Here is a 9,918-nt window from a genome sequence, read left to right as displayed (position 1 = left end):
ACCTCAATTTTATCCTCAGTATTACCCACTGTCTTCCTGATGCAGCCATGGAGATCAAAGATGCTTTGTTGTTCATAAGCCAAGCCACAAATGAGGCCAGCCAACTGACCAATGAAGTTTTAGGAGAGGATTTTAGTTTTCCTAATCTCAGCTGGCCTGAGGGTTTATGTCCAACCTGAAATTATACAACTGAACGGGAGAGATATGAATGTCTTTTTTGATACTCTAAAAGACTTCTTCATACAACAAATCATTATCCGTCAAACTAGAGGGGTAAAACATACTCAACCGAGTCTTTACAGACTTCACTCACAATACAGACTTCACTCACAATACAGACTTCACTCACAATGTTCAGATCATTCCCACAGCTATTTCCAACCACAACATTATACAATTACCTGGTTCAAAGGGTTCAAAGAGGGCAACAGTCACAAATAGCATCAAATGTGACTCCCTCTACATGAACTTGAATTTCAGGAAGGCCAAGTGGAATGAAATTGAAACTGAAATCCTTGAAGCAAATTGGCAATCTCAATGTTAATGAGGGAATGAAGTTACTGTGTGAAAAGTTGATTAGGATCTGTTGAAAGCATGCCCCATATAAACACACCTATTCCCACAAGCACTTGATTCTGTGAGATAGACGGATACCAATGTGTAACAGACCCCCCCCCCCAAAAAAAACAACAACTAAAAAACAAAAACTCTCTCAGCAAATTGAGAAAAGAAAAAAAGAACATCAAGTAGGACCTAAAACTATTTCATAAAAAATAAACTTCGTTAAGAAAACAACAAGCAGTGTAAAATATAGAATTTATTTCTAAATCCTATTTCCCTTTTGCCAAACAAAAATCAGCTACGCATAACCAGATTGGCTCTTAATGGATCAACATGGAACATATATTAAGAATTATATTGATATACACACCAACACACACACACATATACATATATTGCTATTATGTTAAACTATTGTATGTCCAAATTTGGCCAAATGCATTTTTTTTTCAATATTTAATTTTTCTTGCAATAGCTGGTTCTTTTGGCCAAACTATCGTATCTCCAGCTGTTTCAGATGAAAATTGTCAAAGTGTAGTACACTGGTTTAGCATTTTTGAAGAGTGTAATAAGATCCACGTGCAACATCATCATCGTCCGCTTTCCATGCTAGCATGGGATGGACCAATGACTGAGGACTGGCAAACCAGATGGCTGCACCAGGCTTCAATCCTGATCTGGCAGAGTTTCTACAGCTGGATGCCCTTCCTAACGCCAACCACTCCGTGAGTGTAGTGGGTGCTTTTACGTGCCAGTCAGGCGGTACTGGTAATGACCACGCTCGAATCTTTTACACATGCCACCAGCAGAGGTGCCAATAAGGCGATACTGATAACAATCACGCTCGAATGGTGTCTTTTACATGCCACTGGCACAGAAGCCAGATAGCCACTCTGGCAACGATCACGCTCGGATGGTGCTCTTAATATCCTACTAGCACGGGGCTCGAGTGCCAGTAAGGCAACGCTGGTAATGATCATGCTCGAATGGTGCCTTTTATGTGCCACCGGCATGGAAGCTGGTTAGCCGCTCTGTCAACGATCACGCTCGTATGGTGCTCTTTGCACCCAGCTAGCATGGATATCAGTCATCAAATTTGATTTTAATTTCACTTGCCTAAACAGGTCTTCGCAAGCAGAGTTTAGTGTCCAAAGAAGGAAAAGGTACACATAAGTGGGCTTGTTACACCCTTGGCATAGGCCACGAGATTATGGTCTCACTTGGCTTACTGGGTCTTCTCACGCACGGCATATTTCCAAAAGTCTTGGTTACTAGTCATTTCCTTGGTGAGGCCTAAAGTTCGAAGGTCGTGCATCACTACCTCATCCCAGGCCTTCCTGAGTCTACCTCTTCTACAGTTTCCCTCAACCGCTAGGGTGTGATGCTTTTTCACACAGTTATCCTCATCCATTCTCACCACATGACCATACCAGCACAGTCATCTCTTTTGCACACCACATCTGATGCTTCTTCGGTCCAACATTTCTCTCAAGGTACCTACACGCTGTCGAGTATGCACATTGACATTACATATCCATCGGAGCATACTGGCTTCATTCCTTGTGAGCTTATGCATGTCCTCAGCAGTCACAGCCCATATGTCACTGCCATGTAGCATGGCTGTTTGTACACAAGCGTCATACAGTCTACCTTTTACTCTGAGCGAGAGGCCCTTTGTCGCCAGCAGAGGTAAGAGCTCTTTGATTTTTGCCCAAGCTATTCTTATTCTAGCAGCTACACTTTCAGCGCACCCTTCCCCGCTACTGACTTGGTCACCTTGGTAATGGAAGCTATCAACTACTTCTAGTTTTCCTCCCTGGAATGTGGCGGAAGTTGTTCTCTGCGCATTTTCAGTGTTTATTGCTCCTGAGCATCTGCCGCATACAAAAACTATCTTCCCAGTTAGCATTCCTTTGAACAGTTTTGCAAAGATATTTTTGCCTGAAAATATCATACATTCATGGAGTTACGATTTTATGCACCCAACAAAGTATTATCGTTAAGCTGAAACTGTTGATAACGTAAAAGGAAATGGAATGGCGAAACTATTTTTTCGTTTTCTGAAAAAGCAATGTTTTGTACTTATGACACTTTTGCTTAATAGCAACGATATAAAGATATGTGCGTTCATATTCCTATATGCACACACACACATTTACACATATGCATATACTTATGCATACACACATATTTACATGGAAATAAACACAAAACGTATGATAAAACTCAATAATTAAAACAAGATATAATTAAAAGAAATGAAGCATGAAAGATATTCTGGAAAGGTATTCTGGTTATATATTCCACAACCCTGTTTACTTAACCGTTCTTCATATTGTATTTAAGTGTAACCAAATGCACCATTAAGCATTTATTGAAACACCTGGTGTTGAAAAACACCAACTTCTTAAGAGCATTCTCTTTTAACTTCTGTATAATGTCTTAATTTTAATTTTTCTTGTAATCTATCTTTTGCATGCTGTTTATTTTCTGAACCTAATAGTTTTTGTGTCAATCTGATATTTTGAGAGAGTCTGGAGCACTAAAGATGCATAAGTTTCTCTATTAGCTATTTGCAAAAAAGGTGAATCATAGTTCATCTTTGTTCTTTTTATGTCCTTCATTATTTTCCTGGAGAAGGATTTCATTGTTATTCAGAAGAAATTGTTCCTCTTCACCTGATTTCTTTTGTTTTGTGTCCTTTTTTTGTGATTTTTTTCTTTTTTTCCCTTCATTTCATCAGTTAACATTTTTCTGTCATTGTTTGATGAAAGTGTGGCACTGTTAGAGGATAGAGCATTGCTCATCTATTTGTCATCCTGGGTCTAAAGGTATTTCCTCTTGACATGGAAAGACTATCAACCAGGCTGGTTCAAGAATGTATGCAAAACACAGACATTCTTCAGTCTGCTCTCCATTAATCTTTTGCTCAACGGTGGAACAGCTGTTGTTATGAGATGATAGATTTGATTCTCAACTCGAGTGCCACATGAGGATTGCCTCCATCATCTTCCTCATGATAGTTGAAGCCATCCTACATGTGACAACAATTGTCCCATGTGTTATAAATTCAGAACACTTTCAGCCTTCTGCACACATCTTAAATAGACCTGGCTGACAGCCATTCCATGCCCACCACCTTTATCCCATGCTGATCCCTGGTAGCATGGTTGGCTAAGAATTTCTGGAAATTATCAACAATCGTTGATGCAAAAGTCCTCCAGAATAGGTTATTTGGTTTATCTTTGTCACGGCCCAGACTCTTCTTGGGAACAGCATCACTCATGCCCACCATTCTTGTCCGCCAGCCACATTACTTCTGTGAACAAGTGAGACATTCTTGATGCCAGGTTTTGACAATTAACAACAACAACAACGATTTCTAGCAGGATATTAACAACAGTAGCAACATTTTCAATAATATTTATATAAAAAGAAGTGGGGGGGGGCACAGATGAAAGGCCAGGCATTTTGCAAGAGAACATAATTGATTGGATCATCGTTAGTTCTTGTTATTTATTATTTATTTGACCAATTCACGAAGGATAAAAAGCAAAGTTGACCTTAGTGAGATTTGAACTCATAACCTAGAGATGTGAAACTGAGTATTACAATTCTTGTCTGTCTTGACCGGTGCTATACCAGATTTTGTAATCATTACATTTAGATAACAATTACAATATTAATGACAATTACTTCTTATATTGTACAGAATTATAAATTTGTGGGGCAAATGTGAAACAAATTGAATTACCCAAATATATTACTGGTACTTTCACTAACAATCCCAGAAAAATGAAAGGCAAAGTCAACTTTGTCAATAATTTGCAGGAACCACAGATTAGATGCAATTACTTCCTATTGTCAGTAATTAAAGTCGTTAAACAAATGAAAGGCATTTGTGTGTCACTCCAACACAATAAGTTGTCCAGCTAAGTAATGTGTTTAACCCTGAGACAAGTAACAGTGTCCTGTAGCAGGACTCGAGCCTCTGGCTTAGACAGCAACAAATGTAATTCATTATTCATTACTCTGGGCTCTTTAACAAATCACTAAACAGAAACAAATAAATGCTAAAATAAAATAAAATAAACTCTTAATAATGAAGATTACATCCCTTCCAATTAAGTTAAGTGCTTCCCATAGCTAATTACTAATTAAATATAGTTTGATCAGTAATTACTTACAAATTAAACTTCTGTTGTTATATTTTTTCCTTCAAAGAAATGTGTGACCTTCCTTTTGAACTCAGAACATTTTCACCTCCAAAATTCTAATTTTTTTTTCTCTTTTCTAAATTTCTTTCTAATTCTTTTAAAGAATATTTTCTCTTCTTTCTTTAAATTATATTTCTAGAATGTCTTAAACTATTCATTATTCACTAATGGCAATCTTTTATAATTAGCCTTTATTATTAGCATTCATTAGCATTCATTAGCATTATCATTCTGCCTCTTTACATTCTGAGTTCAGTTCCAACCAGAGCCAACTCCAGATTTCACCCCTCTGAGGTCTATAAAAGAGAGGACCAAACAATTCCAGGATTGAATAATTCCTTTCACTGAAAGTTGCCAGCCAACACCAGTTATTAGCATTAATATAAACACTTACTCAAAAACACACACACATACACACATACATACACACATACATACATACATACATACATGCATACATACATACATACATACACACATACATACATGCATACATACATACATATATACATACAAACATACATACATGCATACATACATGCATACATACATACATACATACATACATACATACATACATAGAGACATACATACATGCATACATACATACATACATACATACATACATACATACATAGAGACATACATACATACATGCATACATGCATACATACATACATACATACATACATACATACATACATACATACATGCATACATGCATACATACATACATACATACATACATACATACACACATACATACATACATACACACATACATACATGCATACATACATACATACATACATACATACAACATACATACATACATACATCATACATGCATACATGCATACATACATACTACATACATACATACATACATACTACATACATACATACACACATACATACATACATACATACATACATACATGCATACATGCATACATACATACATACATACATACATACATACATACATAGAGACATACATACATACATGCATACATGCATACATACATACATACATACATACATACATACATACATACATACATACATACATACATACATACATACATACATACATACATACAGACAGACAGACAGACATTAGGTTGTTAAACAAATGAAAGACATTTCTGTCACTCCAACACAAGAAATTGTCCAGCTAAGTAATGTGTTTAACCCTGAGACAAGTAACAGTGTCCTGTAGCACCCCCCTCTTGTCCATCATTGTCCTCCAGGCAATAATAGACAAATTCAAGACAGGTTGTCCCTGGGAGCTCCTCTATGCTGATGGCCTTGTCCTCATGGCCAAATCACTACCTGAAATAGAGAAGAAATTTCAGGCATGGAGGCAAAGTCTTGAATCAAAGGACTTTAGAGCTAATCTAGCAAAAACCAAAGTCTTAGTAAGTAGGAGAGCAGAAAAATCACAAATACCTTAAGGTAGATTGCCCTTCTCAATTTGTAGGACAGGCATTGGTAGAAACTCCATAAGATATACCTGATGCAAGCTATGCACACACAAGAGGTGCAGCAATATTAGAGGAAGGTTAACTGGGAAAATAGTTTTTGTGTGTGGCAGATGCACAGAGGCAATAAACACTGAAGATGTACAGAAAATAAACCCCATCAACTGCCAGGTGGGTAAGCTAGAGGTAGGTGATAGCTTCCATTACCTAGGTGACCAAGTTAGTAGCAGAGGTGGATGCTCTGAGAGCATAACTGTAAGAATAAGAATAAGCTGAGCAAAGTTCAGAGAGATCTTACCTTTGTTGGTAACAAAAGGCTTCTCCCTCAGAGTGAAAGGCAGACTGTATGATGCCTGTGTGTAAACAGCTATGCTAAACAGCAGTGAAACATGGGCTGTGACTGCTAAAGACTTGTGTAGGCTTGATAGAAGTGAAGCTAGCATGCTTCACTGGATGTGCAATGTCAGTGTAAGCATCTTGAGAGAAAAGATTGGCATAAGCAGAATCAGGTGTGGTGTGCAAGAGAGACAACTGCACTAGTATAATCAGGTGATGCATATGGACGAGGACAGCTGTGTAAAGAAGTGCCAATCTCTAACTGTGGAGGGAACCTGTGGTAGAGATAGACCCAGGAAGACATGGGATGAGGTAGTCAAGCATGATCTTCGAACTTTGAGCCTCACAGAGGCAATGACTGGTGACCAAGGTCTTTGGCAATGTACCGTGCTTGAGAAGACCCATCAAGACAAGTGAAATCGTAGTCGTGGCCAATGCCAGTGTCAGGTAACTGGCACATGTGCCAGTGGCACGTAAAGAGCACCTTTTTGACATTGGGCCTCACAGAAACGAGTGTTGGGCCTCATGGAGGCAATGACAAATGACCAAAACCTTTGGCCTTATGTCGTGCTTGAGAGGAAGACCCATCAAGCCAAGTGAAATCACAGTCATGACTAATTACTGGTGTCACGCAAATGACGCATGTGCTGGTGGCACATAAAGCACTCATTACACTCTTGGAGTGGAATGAGTGTAAGGAAGGGTGTCCAGCCATAGAAACCATGCCAAATCAGACTGGAGTCTGGTACAGCCTTCCAGCATGCCAGCCATGGTCAATTCCAGCATGGACAACAGACGTTAAATGATGATGATGATGATATATCATCATCATCATCATCATCATCATCATCATCAATCATTTAGTATCCACTTTCCATGCTGGCACTGACTATCCTATTCCAGTATGGAAAGTGAATGTTCAATGATGATGGTGATGATGATGATGATGACATAAATATATATATATATAACCATACATACATATATTCTAAATTAAAACAATATCTTAACACAACACATTAGCTGACATCAGTTAGAGACCTTAAAATCAACAAAATCTCCCTCAGAGAGGTCCTTACATTGCTTCTTTTCTAAACATGCTCGACGTCTTTCTGAATTTGGTAGAAGAAAGCTGCAAGTCTCTTGGCAGGAATATACGGACATGTTTGCTTCATAAACAAGAGAGTCAGCATTCAATTCTTATCAGTTTGTTGCACTAAATTGCTGTTTACAAAACCATAACATCATTTACAAATATGTTTTGAGTTGAGGAATAATTCATGAGTGATTTTCTCAAATTTGGAAATGCACGCAGAAATAAAATGTGTTGGCAAAATGTTTTATGATATTTAAAAGAGAATTTTTTGCTCTACAAGGAAGTGTGTTTTGATTATTAAATTTTAGTGATTTTTGCATATTTTTAGATCATTAAAATGGAATGTCAAGAAGACAAACCTGAACATTTTCAACACCATTTACTTTTTGCATTTAATCGAAGTGTTGTGGATGCTCGTAAGATTTGTGTTGTGTATGGAGAAGGATCAATGCCTCAAAGTAGTTAGTTAGTCAGTTAATTTTTTGGCTCAAAAAGCAAAGAGCAAGGCCATGTAGGGGGACATGGAGTTATGTACAGGGTGGTGTTCATGTAAAGAGTTCAGGCCACTTGTGGTCAAGGAAGACTTTGAACCGAGCGGTCGTCGGCATCTTCACCATCTCGTCCGGCACCTTATTCCACAGATCCGCAACCCGGATGGAGAAAGCCCCTCTCCTTCAATTGAGATGAAATCGTCGCAGATAGAGCTTTTCGGAATGACCCCTGCAGTCGACGCTCTGGAGCAGGAGTGAAGAACAGCTCTTTCGAGAGGTTACACTTTCTGCTTATGATGTTGTGAGCAAGAATGAGATCACCACGGCGTCGTCGTTTTTCTAGAGAATAAAGGTTGAGCGTCTTCAGCCTTTCCTCATAAGACATGTGATTGAGACCATGAACCATGCGGGTAGCCAACTTCTGGACTCTTTCGAGATGCTGTATGTCTTTGAGGAGATAAGGAGAAGAGGCTTGAATCCCGTACTCCAATATGGGTCTCACCAGCGTGACATAGAGCGGTAGGAATATGGCTGCTGTGAACATTCCGAATGACCGTCGAATCAAGAACAGAACTCCGTGTGCTTTGTTGGCAGCATGGACGCACTGGGCCGAAGGCGAAAAGGAGGAATCCACCAAGATACCCAGGTCCTTTACCTGATCGGTCCTCTCCAGCAGCAGACGACCCAGCTCGAAATCAAGTTGAGTTGCAGGAGGAGGGCCAACAGGGAGATGACAGCACTTTAACACATTCAGGCACAGGTCCCATTCGTTAGACCATCTCCAAACTGGGTGGAGGCATCATCGAAGATCATCTATATCACTGCGAGGAGCGACCAGTTTGACATCATCGGCAAATAGAAGGGTGTGTTGCGTGAGGTCGTCGAGCAAGTCATTTATGAAGACTAAGAACAATAAGGGCCCAAGCACTGAACCTTGAGGCATGCCACTGCTCGCACTGGAGACGTTGGACCGCAAACCATTAACTTGGACTTGGAAGGAGCGATCTGAGAAGAAGGCACCAACCCATCATACAATATCCAGATGGAAACTATATGCTTGAAGCTTGACAAGTAATAGGCGGTGGTTTACCGAGTCAAAAGCTTTGGCAAAGTCTAATAAAACGATGTCAACAGCATCACTATCATCGAGGATGCATGTCCCCAATTCTTCCATTACCAGTAAGTTGGTCAAGCATGATCTCTTCGGCACGAAGCCATGTTGGGAATCAGAGATAGAGGCTGTGTTTTGGAGGTGGAGCATCATACTTTTCTTAAGGATGGTTTCGAACATCTTGCTGATTATTGATGTAAGGGAAACCGGTCGGTAGTTAAGTGGGTCTTCGCGGCTCCCTTTCTTGAAAATTGGGCAGATTATTGCTGTTCTCCAGTCCGCAAGTATAACACCTGTCGCCAATGACATATTGAATAGACGATGTTAAGGGCTCACAGATGACCGGAGCCAATGCTTTGATAACCCATGGGTGTATGCCATCAGGGCCGTGACCCTTGTTGACATCGAGGCCTTGAATAACGCATTCGACTTTGTCCCATGTGATGACCAATCGAAGCATTGGAGGTACCAATCTATCACATGGAAGGGGTTCACGACCATCATCTTGTTTGAAAATAGTTGAAAAAGCCTCGGCAAATAATTGACTCTGTTGATAAGGGTCCTCAATCGATACGCCTGTTGAGTCTACCAATGTTGCAATTTGGTTATTCAAGTGGGAATT

General features: G+C 39.5%; 1 long non-coding RNA gene across 1 annotated transcript in view; it reads left to right on the top strand.

Annotated features, from left to right (window-relative positions):
• The first annotated feature begins 338 nt into the window (after window positions 1–338).
• The window catches only part of LOC118764751, a 16,029-nt gene continuing 6,449 nt past the window's right edge, over window positions 339–9,918 (top strand). The window contains exon 1 of the long non-coding RNA XR_005000548.1: window positions 339–352. This is a non-coding gene — a long non-coding RNA (uncharacterized LOC118764751). The remainder of the gene's footprint in view (window positions 353–9,918) is intronic.

Source organism: Octopus sinensis, linkage group LG9 (assembly GCF_006345805.1).
Source record: "Octopus sinensis linkage group LG9, ASM634580v1, whole genome shotgun sequence".
Classification (NCBI taxonomy): domain Eukaryota; kingdom Metazoa; phylum Mollusca; class Cephalopoda; order Octopoda; family Octopodidae; genus Octopus; species Octopus sinensis.
Note: the sequence above shows the minus strand (reverse complement) of the source record. Positions and strands in the feature narration are given on the sequence as shown.